This window comes from Canis lupus, chromosome 3 (genome assembly GCF_011100685.1).
Source record: "Canis lupus familiaris isolate Mischka breed German Shepherd chromosome 3, alternate assembly UU_Cfam_GSD_1.0, whole genome shotgun sequence".
Classification (NCBI taxonomy): domain Eukaryota; kingdom Metazoa; phylum Chordata; class Mammalia; order Carnivora; family Canidae; genus Canis; species Canis lupus.
In genome coordinates this window covers 27,709,443-27,725,206 of record NC_049224.1, presented here as the reverse complement: position 1 = coordinate 27,725,206, position 15,764 = coordinate 27,709,443, and the positions used below count along the sequence as shown (strand labels likewise).

Here is a 15,764-nt window from a genome sequence, read left to right as displayed (position 1 = left end):
TTTTTTTTTTTTTTTTTTTTTTTAAAGAAGAGCCACATATCTGGTAGGACTGAAAGTGCATATATCACTGCAGATTCTACAGATGTTAAAGTTAATAAAGAAATATGGACAAGTTTACCAATAAGTTTTATCTATTATTTATTTATTTATTTTTAAAGGTTTTTTTATTTACTTATTCATGAGAGAGAGAGAGAGAGGGGGGCGGGGGGGGGGGTGGGCAGAGACACAGGCAGAGGGAGAAGCAGGCTCCCTGCAGGGGATCTGACGTGGGACTTGATCCCAGGTCTCCAGGATCATGCCCTGGGCTGAAGTCGGCGCTAAACCGCTGAGCCACCCAGGCTGCCCTATTTATTTATTTTTAAGGATATATTTTTAAAAATATTTTATTTATTCATGACAGAGAGGCAGAGACATAGGTGCAGAGGGAGAAGCAGGCTCCATGCAGGGAGCCTGATGTGGGACTTGATACCGGGACCCCAGGATCACGCCCTGGGCCTAAGGCAGATGCTCAACCACTGAGGCACCCAGCCACCCCAAGCTATGCAATTTAGATGAAATGGATAAATTTTTTGGAAAAAAATGCAAATTATCAAAAAGGATTCACAGAGAAACAGAAGACTGTTGGGAGCCCTATATTAACAATGTTGGGCAGTTCATAATTTAAAGCCTTTGTAATGAGAAATCTACAGGTCCAGATGACATCATTGGGTTTATCAAAGATATAAGGAAAAAATTATGCCAATTATACACAAGCTCAGAAAATAAAGGAGGTGGGATACCTGAGTGGCTCAGTGGTTGAACGTCTGCCTTTGGCTCAGGACATGATCCCGTGGTCCCAGAATCAAGTCCCACATCAGGCTCCTTGCATGGAGCCTACTTCTCCCTCTGCCTCTGTATCTGCCTCTCTCTCTCCGTGTTTCTCATGTATAAATAAAATCTTAAGAAATAAAATAAAATCTTAAAAATAAAGAGGGAATACTTCCCAACTCTTTTTTTTTAGTCTAGCATTATCCTGATGTCAAAATCAAATGATACTACACAAAAAAAGAACTAGAGATGCATGACCCTCATGAATGTAGATGCAGTAATCCTTAATATCATCTTAAAAAATAGGATCTAGTGATCAATAAAAATGATCATACAGTGTGTATAATTAGGGTTTATTTCAAATACAAGGTTCTTGGGGATCCCTGGGTGGCGCAGCGGTTTGGCGCCTGTCTTTGGCCCAGGGTGCGATCCTGGAGACCCGGGATCGAATCCCACATCGGGCTTCTGGTGCATGGAGCCTGCTTCTCCCTCTGCCTCTCTCTTTCTCTCTCTCTCTCTCTCTGTGACTATCATAAATAAATAAAAATTGGGATCCCTGGGTGGCGCAGCGGTTTAGCGCCTGCCTTTGGCCCAGGGCGCGATCCTGGAGACCCTGGATCAAATCCCACGTCGGGCTCTTGGTGCGTGGAGCCTGCTTCTCCCTCTGCCTATGTCTGTCTGTCTCTCTCTCTCTCTCTGTGACTATCATAAATAAATAAAAATTAAAAAAAAAAATAAATAAATAAAAATTAAAAAAAATAAATAAAAGTTAAAAAAAAATACAAGGTTCTTTTAACATTCAGAAATAAACCAGTATAATTTACCATATTTGACTAAAGGGGAAAAAATCAATGTGTCTATGGATGCAGAAAAGCATTTAACAAAGTTCAGTATCCATTTGTGATAAAAATTTAGCATACTACAGGAGGAAAGGGGAATTTCCTCTACTTGATAAAGGGTATGTATAAAAAGCCTACCTAACATCATATATGATGGTGAATGATTAAATTCTTTCCCTCTTTGGGAACAAGGCAAGATTATTTACTCTGACCACTTTATTTTTATTATTTTTAAAACGATTTTATTTATTTGAGAGAGGGAGGGAGTATGAACAAAAAGGGAAAGGGGAAAGGGAGAAGTAGATTCTCCATCTAGCAGGGAGCTCAACTTGGGGCTCGATCCCAGGACCCTTGGATCATGACCTGAGCTGAAGGCAGATGCTTAACCAACTGTGAGCCACCCAGGTGCCCTGCTCTCACCACTTTAATTCAGTGTTTTTTCTGGAGTTTGTAGCCAGAAAAAAGATATATGGCATATAAATTACAAGGACAAAATAAAGCCATCTGTACTTTTAGATCATATGATCGTGTATATAAGATATCCTAAGGAATTTTAAACAAAAAACCTGTTGAAAATGATAGGTAAATGTAGTTACAAGGTCAGTATTAAAATTTTTTTTTATTTTTTTTTTATTTTTTATTTTTTCAGTATTAAAATTTAGTTTCATTTTCTTTTAGAAATGAAACTGAAGAGGCAACTGGGTTGGTCTAGTTGGTTATGTGGTCTGCCTTCATCAAGTCATGATCCCACAGTCCTGGGATGCAGCCCTATATCAGGCTCCTGTTCAGTGGGGAGTCTGCTTCTCCCTTACTCCCTCCCCACCACTCATGCTTTTTCTATGTCTCTCAAATAAATTTTTAAAGGAAACAATTATACAAAAACTTTAAATTACCATTATAAGTCCTCTCTCAACACAAACTCTTTAGGAATATATTTTACAAAATATTTGAAAGTTTTGAACACTGAAAATTATAAAACTTTGCTGAGAGTCATTAAGTGAGTGTACCTTAAGAAATGGAGGAATCGTGTTAATAGTTTGGAAGATTCAGTAATGTTTAGATGTCAGTTTACAATTTTGTAGATTCAAATTAAAATTCTTTTTTTTTTAAGATTTATTCATTTATTCATGAGACGCAGGGAGAGATAGGAATGCAGAGACATAAGCAGAGGGAGAAGCAGGCTCCATACAGGGTGTCCGATGTGGGACTCGATCCCCGACCCTGACCCAAAGGCAGACACTCAACCGTTGAGCCACCCAGGCATCCCCAAATTAAAATTCTTTTTTTTTTTTTTTTAAGATTTTATTTATTTGCTCATGAGAGAGAGAGAGGCACAGGCAGAAGCAGGCTCCATGCAGGGAGCCAGACGCAGGACTCATTCCCGGGCCTCCAGGAACACAGCCTGGGCTGAAGGCGGCACTAAACCGCCGAGCCACCTGGGCTGCCCCCCAAATTAAAATTCTAATAGGTTTTTCCCTTTCAGAAACTGACAAGCTAATAAGTTTTTATGGAAAGACAAAGGATGGCTTTATAACAACTTTGAAAAAGATGAAATTGGAGGACTTACATTACCTGATTTCAAAATTTACTAAAAAGCTAGAGAAAACCAGTCATTGTAGTATTAGCCTAGATGGAATTGTAAATCAGTGGAAGAGAATAGAATCCTGAAATAGATGCATGGTTACATAGTAAGGTTTTCATGAAGGTGATAGAGCAGTTCAGTGGGGAGATAGAATAATCTTTGCAAGAAATGCATACCTACTAGAATTGCATGCCCATATAAAAAATTGATCTACGTCCTTATACCATTTACAAAAATTAACTTGAAATCCATCTTAGACTTAAATAGAATCTCTTAAGTTCTAAAACTTATATAAGAGGGGTGCCCGGGTGGCTCAGTAGGTTAAGCATCCAACTCTTTTGGCTCAAGACATGATCTCAGGGTTGTGAGACTGAGCCCTGCATTGGCTCTAAGATCTTTCCCTCTGCCCCTCTCCCTGCCACCACCCCCTAGTTCTCTCTTAAAAAAAAAAAAATTATAAGAAAACATAGAATGTTTTCACAATTTTGGGGAAGAAAAAAGTAAGGGCTTTTTGACATGATGAACAAAACTTGACCCATAAAGAAAAAAAAAGTTGATAAATTGGACTTTACCAAAATTAAACACTTATTTTTGAAAGATTAAGAAAAAAGGTAAGTCCATAGATTGGGAAAAATACTTATAATACATCAGAAAAAGGAACTGTACAGCTCAATAACACAGCCAAAAAATTAAAAAACAGGCTAAATATTTAAAAGGCACTTAAAGAGAGACGTCTGGGTGGATCAGTAATTGAGCATCTACCTTTGGCTCAGGGCGTGATTCCAGGGTCTTGGGATCAAGTTCCGCTTTGGTTTGCCCACAGGGAGCCTGCTTCTTCCTCTTCCTGTGTCTCTGCCTCTTTCTCTCTGTGTCTCTCATGAATAAATAAAATCTTTAAAAAAATAAATAAAAGACAAAGAAATGGCCAATGAGGACACACAGAATAGCTTAAAATAGTCATCATAGAAATTCAAATTAAAACTATAATGAGGGGCAGCCCCGGTGGCGCAGCGGTTTAGTGCCGCCTGCAGCCCAGGGCGTGATTCTGGAGACCCTGGATCGAGTCCCACTTCAGGCTCTCTGCATGGAGCCTGCTTCTACCTCTGCCTGTGTCTCTGCCTCTCATTCTCTCTCTGTGTCTCTATGAATAAATAAATAAAAAATCTTAAAAAAAAAAAACTATAATGAGATACATACTCATTAGAATCAATATAATTTAAGATTCTGGCACTTCCAAGGGCTGATGAGGATAGAGAGTAACTAGAATTCTAAAGTATTGCTAGCATATTTTATAGTGGTGTAAGCACTTTGATAGACGGTTTGGCTCTTCATACGTTAGACATATACATAACTTACTACTCACCTATTCAAATCCTAATTATTTATAAAGAGAGAATAAAACATCTGCTCACAAGACTTAAACACTAATACTCATGCCATGTTTCTTCACAGTAGGCCCTAACTAGAACAGCCCAGATAGCCATCAGCAGATGAATGGATAAGCAAAATGTAATATTTCCATATTTATACTATAAATACTCAGCAGTGCAAAGGAATTAATTTTTGATAGGCACAACAACATGGATAAATCTTAAATTTTGCTAAATCAAAGATGCCAAATAGAGCAGTGTATATACATGTGTGGAGGGATGGATGGCTGGGGAACCTTCTGGAAGTGATAGACTGGAAGTGATAGAAATGTTTTGTGTCTCCATGGTAGTGGTTGTTGCTTGGGTGTATGTAGCTATCAGAAGTCATTAAATTGAGCACTTTAAATAGATTCATTTGATTGTATGTAAATTAAACCTTAATATGCTGAACAAAAGACGATAGACCCTGTAAATTATATAAATTCATTTACGTGAAAATCTGGAGATTATGGTTGTGATCTATGTTGACAGAAAGCTTAGCATTTGTTGCTTGAGGTTGGGCAGTGGAGATTGAGAGGGAACAGGTGTAACAATCCTTTGAGTGATTGACAGGCTCTAAATTTTGGTTAGTGGTTTTTACGTGGGTATATAAACATGTCAGAATTCATCAAACTTACACTTACTTTGGGAACATTATGTTGTATGTAAATTATGACTTAATAAAGTTGATTTAAAAATCCTGTAAAAATTGATTAGAGGCACACAAACTGGAGTGATCAACACTGTCTAAAGATACATCAAAAAAAAAAAGAGATTGGGCAGCCCTGGTGGCGCAACGGTTTAGCGCCGCCTGCAGCCCGGGGTGTGATCCTGGAGACCCGGGATCGAGTCCCACGTCGGGCTTCCTGCATGGAGCCTGCTTCTCCCTCTGCCTGTCTCTGCCTCTCTCGCTCTCTCTGAATGAATAAATAAATAAATCTTTAAAAAAAAAGAGAGATTATCAAGAATTTCACCATTGAAGAATGAAGAATTCAATAGGAAGTGGGTACATATGTCTACATTGGAGATTGGAATAGAGAATGCTCCATAAATAGATAAAAACAGGAATGGTACAGTGAATAGGCATATACTTGTGCTTTTAGTCAAATTATTGAACAAATACCAAATCTTAACTCCTATCTGGCACCATTAGTCGATGCCAGTAAATAGCATGACTGGGATCAAAACACATGTGTGTTTGATTGCAAAGCTTGCTGTTTTAGTTATACCATAGGATGTAAATTGTTTGATATGTCTTGGGTATAAGGATTTGTAGGAAATGAGAGGAGAGATGGTCGGGCATCCTGGGAGTTTTACCTATATTCTAGATTTTCGAGAACTTTATTTCCAGTGGTTTGATTAACCTCGATATTAAGGCATGATAGAAAAGGAGTTAACTTGGCACCTTGAATATATCTTTATATTTGTAAAATTAAAGTATTTATAAAGTATTTGTAAATATACATTTATATTTTATATATAATTTTAAATATACAATATATAAAAATAAATAACATATAACATATAAATTATAATTCATTTAATTATATAATGTTATTTATATACACACACCCAAGCAACAATTTATAATATATAAATTTTATAAATATAAAATATATAAAATTTATATAAAATATATTTTATATTTTATAAATACATATCATTAATATGATATAGTTACTGTATATATTAAATGTACTTTATTATAGTCTTTATATTTTTATAAATGGTAATTAATAAAGATTTTTCAATAATCCTTGGTTTCATCTATAAGCATTAAGCAGCCCTACCCAGAATTTTTGGCCTAGAAATTCTGAGACATACACCCCTTGAGGGACTACGAGACTCTGTCTAATATATTGGTTCTCAAAAACTGGACTAGTAGCATCAATATCAGTTGGAACCTTGTCACAAGTACAGAATCTTGCGCGCCGCCCCCCCCCCCCCTTTTTTTTTTTTTTAGAATCTTGGTCCTTACCTCAGATCTCTACTGAAACTGTAGGGGAAAGGTGTCAGCAGTCTTCGTTTTTAACAAGTCTTTCAGGTGATGATGATGGATACTTAAGTTTGAGAACCACAAGTTTAAAAGAACTTAAAACCACTAAGGGATTGAACACACTGAACTCAAAGTTATGATCTCTGGGCCTCAGGTTTCACAACTACAGAGTGAGATTCAAACTAGATTCTGTCTAGATTTTTAAACCCAGCCTATTAATGAGTCAGGGTTAGTTACTGAGTGGCCCACTAATTTGTTTATTAGCTAAAAGCAGTTCAAACACGTTGGCCAGCTTTTAGTACTTGCTGAAAGAAATAAGCTAGAATCTAGAAGGCATCCTCAGTTCTTCTCTCCCCTTTGTAGCCAGGCGCCTCATTTTGCCAGTCATCTCCTCATTGAATCTTAAATATGCTCTTCCACCCTTCCTCTCCCCAGGACCAAGAAATCTGTAGGTATCTGGTGAAATAGATATAAGTACTATTATATTAATAGTGTGTATTATATAATTATATATGTAAAACTCTCCATATTATACATATAGTATATATACTCTCCAGCCCCTATTATAGCAGACAAATTAGAAAAGGGCCTTCTTCTGAGCAACTGCAGCAGTACACATGATGTGGCAAAACATGGGCTTTTCAGTCTCTACGCTCTGCATCCTTCATCGGGCTCTTTTGTACACAGTGTGACTGTTACATTATTGGACCACTGTATATTATTGCATGCCAACTGTGAACTATATAGTGCTGTCAGTTTACATTAAGCTACTTTTCTCTTACCTGAGCCATTTTTTCGTTGAATTCCTTGGCTTTAGATTTCTCACTTTTATTTATTATTTTTTTAGGATTTATTAATTTTTAGAAAACATGCATGAGAGTGCGGGGAGGAGAAGGAGAGAAGGAGAGGATTTCAGGCAGACTCCCTGCTAATAAGTATGGAGCCTCACACAGGGCTTGATCTCATCACCCTGGAATCATGACCCAAGCTGAAATCAAGAGTCAGACACCCCAGCCTGACTGACCCACTCAGGCACCCCAGATTTCTCTAATCTTAAAAAAATATTTCACACTTTTTTTGAGAATATTGATTTACTTTGAATACAAAAAATGCACACATAGATACTTCCAAACCTGATCATGTCATTTTGTTAATCATAGTCTCCTTTGGGTGATGCCTGGGCCTGGAAAATTTGCACAAAAGGTACTACTACATCAGTATATACAAATTTATCTTGCCATCTCTTTCACCTGAGAATTGGAGGGTTTTTTAAATTCTTTCTTCACCCACTAACCCGACAGTAGACAGGAATAACACTTAGGTTTCTCATATAAAAACCAGTATCCAAAAAAAAAAAAAAAAAAAAAAAAACCAAAAAACCCCCAGTATCCAAGGAAGTAATGTACTTCATAATAGGTAATTGATGCCAAGAAATCTGTATTTATTAGTCTCACTATAGCTACCTAAACTGACACATACTTTTTTCCATTTTAAAAACAGGCACTGTTTTCTTTCTAGCTCTGAAATTGAAAACAGAGATGTCATTGTTTTTAAGCACATGATCCAGCTGACCAATGCTGTACATTTTCAGACTTGCCAAGTTAGGAAAGGAACTTAGTATCCTGGCTCAATGTCTTAGGTACAATAAACTGTAATAACATTTTTTTATAAGTTGGCTGTACCATTAATTACTGAGTTTCAGAGGTCATTTAAACGGCATTAAAAAAAGCATAGAGAGCATGTTTGTGTTGCATATATTTGAATGTGCCTTTACAGTGAAGGTAAAGATAATCCAGTAAAAAAGTACAAGTTTTCCTCAAATAATTAAAAGCAGATTTTAATTTGTTCTCTTTAAAAAGCCATAATGCAAAAAAAAAAAAATAAATAAATAAAAAGCCATAATGCAAGATTCCTCATATCTGTACAATGTTAGGCATCCAAGTAGAAAAGATTTCTATTTAATGATCTGAGTTAAGATTTTTGAAGTTTGAACACTGTTTTGGTGTTTATTAAATTTCCTTTTTTTTAAAATTTTATTTATTCATTAGAGACACACAGAGAGGGGCAGAGGCAGATTCCATGCAGGGAGTCTGATGTGGGACTTGATCCTGGGACTACAGGATCACACCCTAGGCAGAAGGCAGGGGCTAAACCGCTGAGCCACCCAGGGATCCCTGTTTATTAAATTTCTATTCCATGGTTGTGTCTGTAGGGGTTTGATTGGAAAAGTAAACCAGTTATTTCAATAGGGGGAATTTAATACAAAGAATAGTTAACTTGATATAAAGTTGTTAACCAGATGGTTAAGAAGGCAACTCTAAGATATCAGAGCTAACAGTTGTAAAAACAGCCACCACTTCTGGGATTAGTGGCACACAGGGAAAGAGATGGTAATTATTAAAGCTTTAGTTAGCGTGGAGGATGGACTGTGTGTGGAGCTGAAGTCCAGGGAAAGCAACATGGCTTGTCAAGGGCTGGTGTGTCTCAGCTCAAAGGAGAGACCCAGATTTCTGGGAATGGGCAGGCTGGTGTTGGTTTGTCTTGCAGGGGAGGGTGAGCAGAAAGTGAGGCTACTTCTGCTAAGGCCGATGAACTGTAAACTGGATTCTGTGAACTGCTTCAGGAAGGGCCTGCATACGCTGGGATGAAATAAGTCTGCGATGATGCTCATTGGAACATCGAACAGGAAAGTCAGGTGATACACATAAGAAGAAGCAAATCTCTTCTCCTTCCTCTAGCCCTTTCTATCAGCAAAGCCTAGATGTGGTTCACAGAACCCTAACCCTAGCATTAGAAGGCCTAAGGATGAACTTGAACTGATGAACAAGAATTCATATTATATCTTTAGACTTTTGAAGTTAGGGGGGAAAAAACCCTACTAATTTAGTTTAAGATTTTAGGCACAATAAGTCCTTGAAAGTGTACAAGATTTGGGATCCCTGGGTGGCGCAGCGGTTTGGCGCCTGCCTTTGGCCCAGGGCGCGATCCTGGAGACCCGGGATCGAGTCCCACGTCGGGCTCCCGGTGCATGGGGCCTGCTTCTCCCTCTGCCTGTGTCTCTGCCTCTCTCTCTCTCTATCATAAATTAAAAAAAAAAAAAAATTATAAAAAAAAAAAGCTTTAAAAAAAAAAAAAAAAAAAGAAAGTGTACAAGATTTAATCATGTCATTGAAAAGTTGTGTATCATAACGTGTTGAATAAGTTAAAAATTTGGCTGTAGTGTTCAATTTACTAAATTTCTGGTCCCCACTTAAGAATATTAGTCTTAAACCTTTTAACTTGAATATTTACAAATCAGAGGTAATCACAACAAAGCACAAACCTCGATGGTTTTGTTAGATAGCAAACAAGTCTTCTGAGTCCTCCTATCTGAGCTAAAGTCTAAATATGCCACTGACTCCTTAGTATCTCACAGTGGTTACCTATTGCCTCAAACTATAAATTCAGCGTGACATTTTAAGGCCTCCTAATAGTGATCACAACCTCCTTTTCTAGTCTTATCTTCCATTATCTTTATCTGTTTTACCTAAACTCCAGACATGCTGGACTGTTCTGTCCCTTACCACACTGAACTTAGCTGCCTCTAGGCTAGTCTTTTGCTCAGGTTAATTCTTGCCTCCAGTAGGCCTTTTGGGTGGTTCTACTTCCCCATTTATATTCCATATGTATCTATCAATCATACCCCTCCTTTAGAGCCCTCTACAGTTTTGAACCTCAATAAGGTACATCCTGAGCTAAACAGCTAAATGTGTTCTTTTCTTACCAAACGTGTCATTTACCTTGAAGGTCTTAAAATACTTTTTTTTCTTTTTATAGAGACACTTTTTTTTTTTTTTTTAAGATTATTCATTCATTCATGAGAGATAAATAGAGACAGAAGCAGAGACACAGGCAGAGGGAAAAGCAGGCTCCACGCAGGGAGCCTGAGGTGGGACTCGATCCTGGGACTCCAGGATCATGCCCCGGGCCGAAGGCAGGCGCCAAACCGTGGAGCCACCCAGGGATCCCCCTATAGAGACACTCTTAACTATTTTTAATACCTAGATAAAATTCTCCTTGTTCATTAAGAATTTACTTATCATTCCCATTAGAAATTTTCTTCCCAGACTCAATACTGCAGCCTCTATAGCTGGTACATCGCATAGTATCTTAGGTATATTCTTTTTTTTTTTAATATCTTATTTATTCATGAGAGACATAGAGAGGCAGAGACATAAGGCAGAGGGAGAAGCAGTCTCCCTGAGGGGGAAGGGACTTGATCCTGGGACTCGGATCATGACCGGAGCCAAAGGCAGATGCTTAACCACTGAGCCACCAAGGTGCCTCCAAAAGAAAGGTATTTGAAGTCTAATAGTTAGGGATCTATATTAAGCCTAGTATAATACTGATGCTGAAATGAATAATTAAATTATAAATGATTGTGTCATAGCGCTCACACTTAATATGTAGCACAGCTAGGTCTCCTAATTTGAAGACAGATTTCTACATCACATTATCCTTGCTTACCCTATCCTCCAATTAGATTGTAAATTTCTTAGGAGGAAGATGTGTACCTTACATTATATCCCCTGAAGCACCTAGTACAGTGGGCTCTTTATTCAAATTATATAATTGAAAGATTCCAAATATTAGCTGTCATAAAATCAAAAAGGAAGAAAAAAGCTACCGTATTCAGTAGTATCATGTAATTTGGGTCTTGGAATATGTGACTGGAGATACAGTAATTGTTTTGTGAGAATTAAAAAAATTCCAGTCTTGGTGAGTAAGGAATATGATATCAAGAATCTAAGCTCTTACTGACTTAATTATGCACTATTTTTATAATACCAGAAGTAGAGCTCAAGTAATTCTGTTTTCCAACTATTAAGGAGGGCATTTAAGTTCTGAGCATATCTCAACTTCCCCTCCCTCCCACACACACTAGGGGAAAAAAATAAGTCTCACAATTTTGCCTCTTGATGGTCCTCCTATATGAAAACAAGAGCTCATTGTTTGCTTGACTAGGAAGAGGGAAACTTCTGGGATAATGTGTTTTAGTTTTGTCTAGTTGGTATAGTTTGTGACCCAAAGAAGAGAGAGAACATTTTTTTGGTTCATGATTATAAAAGCAGTATAAGCAATACATACATAATGAGGATTTGGAAAGTACAGATTTTAAACAGAAGAAAAATAATTACCCATAATCTAACGACAAATGACCTCAGTAATACATTGTACATATTTTCTTGTTTCGGAGAAACAAGGATCACGCCCTGGGCCCTGGGCCGAAGGCAGGTGCTAAACCACCGAACCACCCAGGGATCCCTATATAGTCATTCTTGATCCCTCCTTGTGCTTTGCTATTTTGTCCATTTATAACACTTCTTATAAATTGCTCAATTGTGAGCTGAGTTTGTACTAAGTGATCTTGCATATATTTCCATCTCTATTTGGAAGCTTCTTCATTTGCTTAAGGAGCTAGCAGTATATTGTTTTTTAAGGCCAAAACCAAATGTTTTATATAGTTGAAATCATGTCTATGATTTGATCTGTCATTGCTTAATATTATAATCATTTTCCTTTGTTATTAGAAATTCATAAGCATTATTTTTGTATAGAATTGTATTTTTATAGATGTATTATCTGTAACATTGTCTATTGTTCGATATATCTGATACATTTTTTCCTTTATTTTAAGCAGCTTTGTAGTGAATATCCTTGGTTATTACTCTTTGGAAGTATTTTCTTAAATAGATAAAAAGTAGGTATTTAAAAAAATATCTTCAAAGAGTATGGTACCATAAAATACTTGCCAGAAAAGTTTTTCATCAATTTATAGATCTACTAGCATTATATGAGTTTGTGCCATGACCACACTAAGCTTGGTTACTTTTTTTTTTTTAAGAGTTTTTTTTTTTTTTTTTTTTTTAAAGAGATTATTGGGACGTCTGCCTTTGATTCAGGGCATGATCCTGGGATCTGGGATCTAGTCCCAGATCGGGCTCCCTGCAGGGAGCCTCTGCCTGTGTCTCTGCCTCTTGGTGTCTCTCATGAATAAATAAATCAAATCTTCTAAAACAAGATTGATTATTTGAGAGGAAGAGAAGAGAGAACACAAGCAGCAGGGGAGGGGCAGAGGCAGAGGGAGAGGGAGAAGTAGACTCCCCGCTGAGCAGGGAGCCCCATGTGAGACTTGATCTCAGGACTCTGAGATCATGACCTAAGCCGGAGGCAGACACTTAACTTACTGAGCCACCCAGGCCCCAGCCCTGATTACTTTCTTTCTTTCTTTCTTTTTTTTTTTTTTTTTAATTTTTTTTCCCCTGGTTATTTTCTAAGAAAATATTTACTTAGTGCATTTTTCTGAATGGTTTGTCTTTGTACTATCTTAAAACAGCTATTTCGTGTCTTTTCTCCTCCATTCTCCTGTACCAAACTATTCATATCTGGATGCTTTTTTCACAGGGGAAAATGGAGATCTTCAAACAGGAATTCCTCCCCATCCATTTACCAAATCTAAAACTTGACTTTCTTAATGGCCACAGAGAAACTATGCCTACATATACCAAGAGCATATCCTGTATACCAGTACTCTAAATCCTGTCATTTCCCATGTCCTTCTTATAAGGACCTTTCTACTATAATTAGCCTCATTTTTTTCCTGGCATCTGTATGTTTTCCTTTTGCTAGATACTTTTATCACCTCTCAGCCTATTCCATGATCTCCCATTAAAATAAAACAAAAAGCAAAGGGTCTACCCTTAAGCTTTGTCCTTTCTAGCACCACCCTTTTTCCTCTATTCATTCAGATCTCTCAGAGTATTTATTTAAACAAGTCTGCATTTCTTCTCATTAAAAACAGGTACAGAGCGAATTTTTAATTCCATCATTTAGGAAATATTTTAGATTGCCTATTTCATGCCAGGCAGCATGCTAGTGAGAAGCAAAATTTAAAAACCCAACAAACCACCAACACACAAACCTATCCATTCTCTGCTCTCATAGAACTTTTTCAAAGTGGGAAACAGTTAATATTTCAAGTTCACAAAATCTTAAATGGTTATGGTAAGTGCTGTGAAGGAAAGTTATCTGTATTACACTGAAGAGTTTATAATGAGAAGTCAGGGAAGACTTCCAAGAACTAGTAATTGAACTAGGATCTGAAATGTGATGGGAGTTAATAGGAAAAGGAAATTTGCTTATACTCTAGAACTAGAGTACCCACTAGATCTGCGGGTACTCGATGTCATCCTACTTGACACCTTAGTAGTATTGGACAGGGTCAGTTTCTCCTGAATCTTGCTCCTTATGTGATTCCATACTTTACTGGTGTCCCCACTTCCTCTGGCTTGGTTTCTTTTTTTTAAAGATTTTATTTATTCATTCATGACAGAGAGAGGCAGAGACACAGGCAGAGGGAGAAGCAGGCTTCACGCAGGGAGCCCGACATGGGACTCGATCCCTGGTCTCCAGGATCACACCCGGGGCTGAAGGCGGTGCTAAACCGTTGAGCCACTTGGGTTACCCTGGCTTGGTTTCTATAGTTTATTCTTCACAGTGTGGGCTCAGCTCAGGGCTCAAGTATGAGCCTTTTTCATGACTTCCTTAGATAACCTCATTCACTCTGATGGCTGTTAAATGTCATCTTTGTGTCAAGGCTACCAAAATACGTATCTCTAGTTATGACCTTTGCAAAATCAGACTTATCATATATAAGATGAAATCCTTGATTTCATCTTGATGGTCTCCCCTTTGAAACTAGCCACTCCTTCATTGTTTACTTTTTTGAGAAAATTGAAATTCTATATGCAAATTTTTAAAAAGATTTTATTGACTTTTTAAAAAAATCTCCACTCAGTGTGGGACTCGAACTGCCAACCCTGAGATGAAGAGTCTCATGCTCCACCAACTGAGCCAGCCGGGCACCCCTAGATATTTTTTTTCTAGACATTCTTCTTCTTTTTTAATAGAAGATATTATTTATTTGAGAGAAAGTGCACACGTGCGCAAGCATGTGGAGTGGCAGAGAGAGAAAGAGAAGCAGATTCCTTGCTAAGCGTGGAGCCTGTCCCAGGACCCTGAGATCATGACCTGAGCTGAAGTCAGTTGCTTAAACAACTGAGCTACCCAAATGCTCCTATAAGTCATTCTTTTTTTTTTTTTTTTAATTTTTATTTATTTATTCATGAGAGACACACAGAGGCAGAGGGAGAAGCAATCTCCATGTAGGGAGCCCAATGTGGGACTCGATCCCGGGACTCCAGGATCACGCCCTGGGCCGAAGGCAGGTGCTAAACCACTGAACCACCCAGGGATCCCTATATAGTCATTCTTGATCCCTCCTTGTGCTTTGCTTATTTTGTCCATTTATAACACTTCTTATAAATTGCTCAATTGTGAGCTGAGTTTGTATTAAGTGATCTTGCATATATTTCCATCTCTATCTGGAAGCTTCTTCATTAGCTTAAGGAGCTAGCAGTATATTGTTTTTTAAGGCCAAAACCAAATGTTACCTTCCTCTACGTTACATTTTCTGGATTAACGTGTCATTTTGGGGTAAGGCTGTTCTTTTAATCTGTTTATGGCACCATTTAGAGAATGCAGCCTGTGTTATTTCTACTTGTGAAGCTTTTTTACAATTTTTTTTGGTGGCTCATGATATTTAGTTTTTTAGTAGTATGCCAGGCATGGGTTAATATCTTTGTTTTTTTCATCATCTTAATAAGATGCTCACTTCTCATTGAATTTTTAGGCTGTCTTTTCTTACTATATGATAAAGCAGGATAGAGGGCACAAAGGATCTGTTGCTAGTCTTTATGGATTTCACCTTTCTTCCATGTTAAACATACCTGTGTAGTAATTTTATATACTTTTATATTAATACTGTCTGTACTGTGAATTTTACTATAGCATTCACCTGGTACATCCCTGTCCATCATTTGGTTTTCAACTCTCCTTTGTCCTTTTGTTTCAGTTGTAACTCTCGCAAAATAGTCTTTTTTTTTTTTTTTTTTTTTTTTAAATGAATGTACTTATTTATTAGAGTGAGAGAGACGAGATCTCGAGCCGGGGGTTGTGGGGAGGCCAGAGGGAGAAGTGGACTTCTGCCTAAGTAGGGAGCCCAATGTGGGCCTGGATCCCAGGATTCTAGG

At 37.6% G+C, this 15,764-nt stretch overlaps 1 protein-coding gene across 2 annotated transcripts in view; it reads left to right on the top strand.

Moving 5' to 3' along the window:
* JMY (junction mediating and regulatory protein, p53 cofactor) overlaps positions 1-15,764 on the top strand; it is a 100,322-nt gene that overhangs the window by 38,993 nt on the left and 45,565 nt on the right. The window lies entirely within an intron of this gene.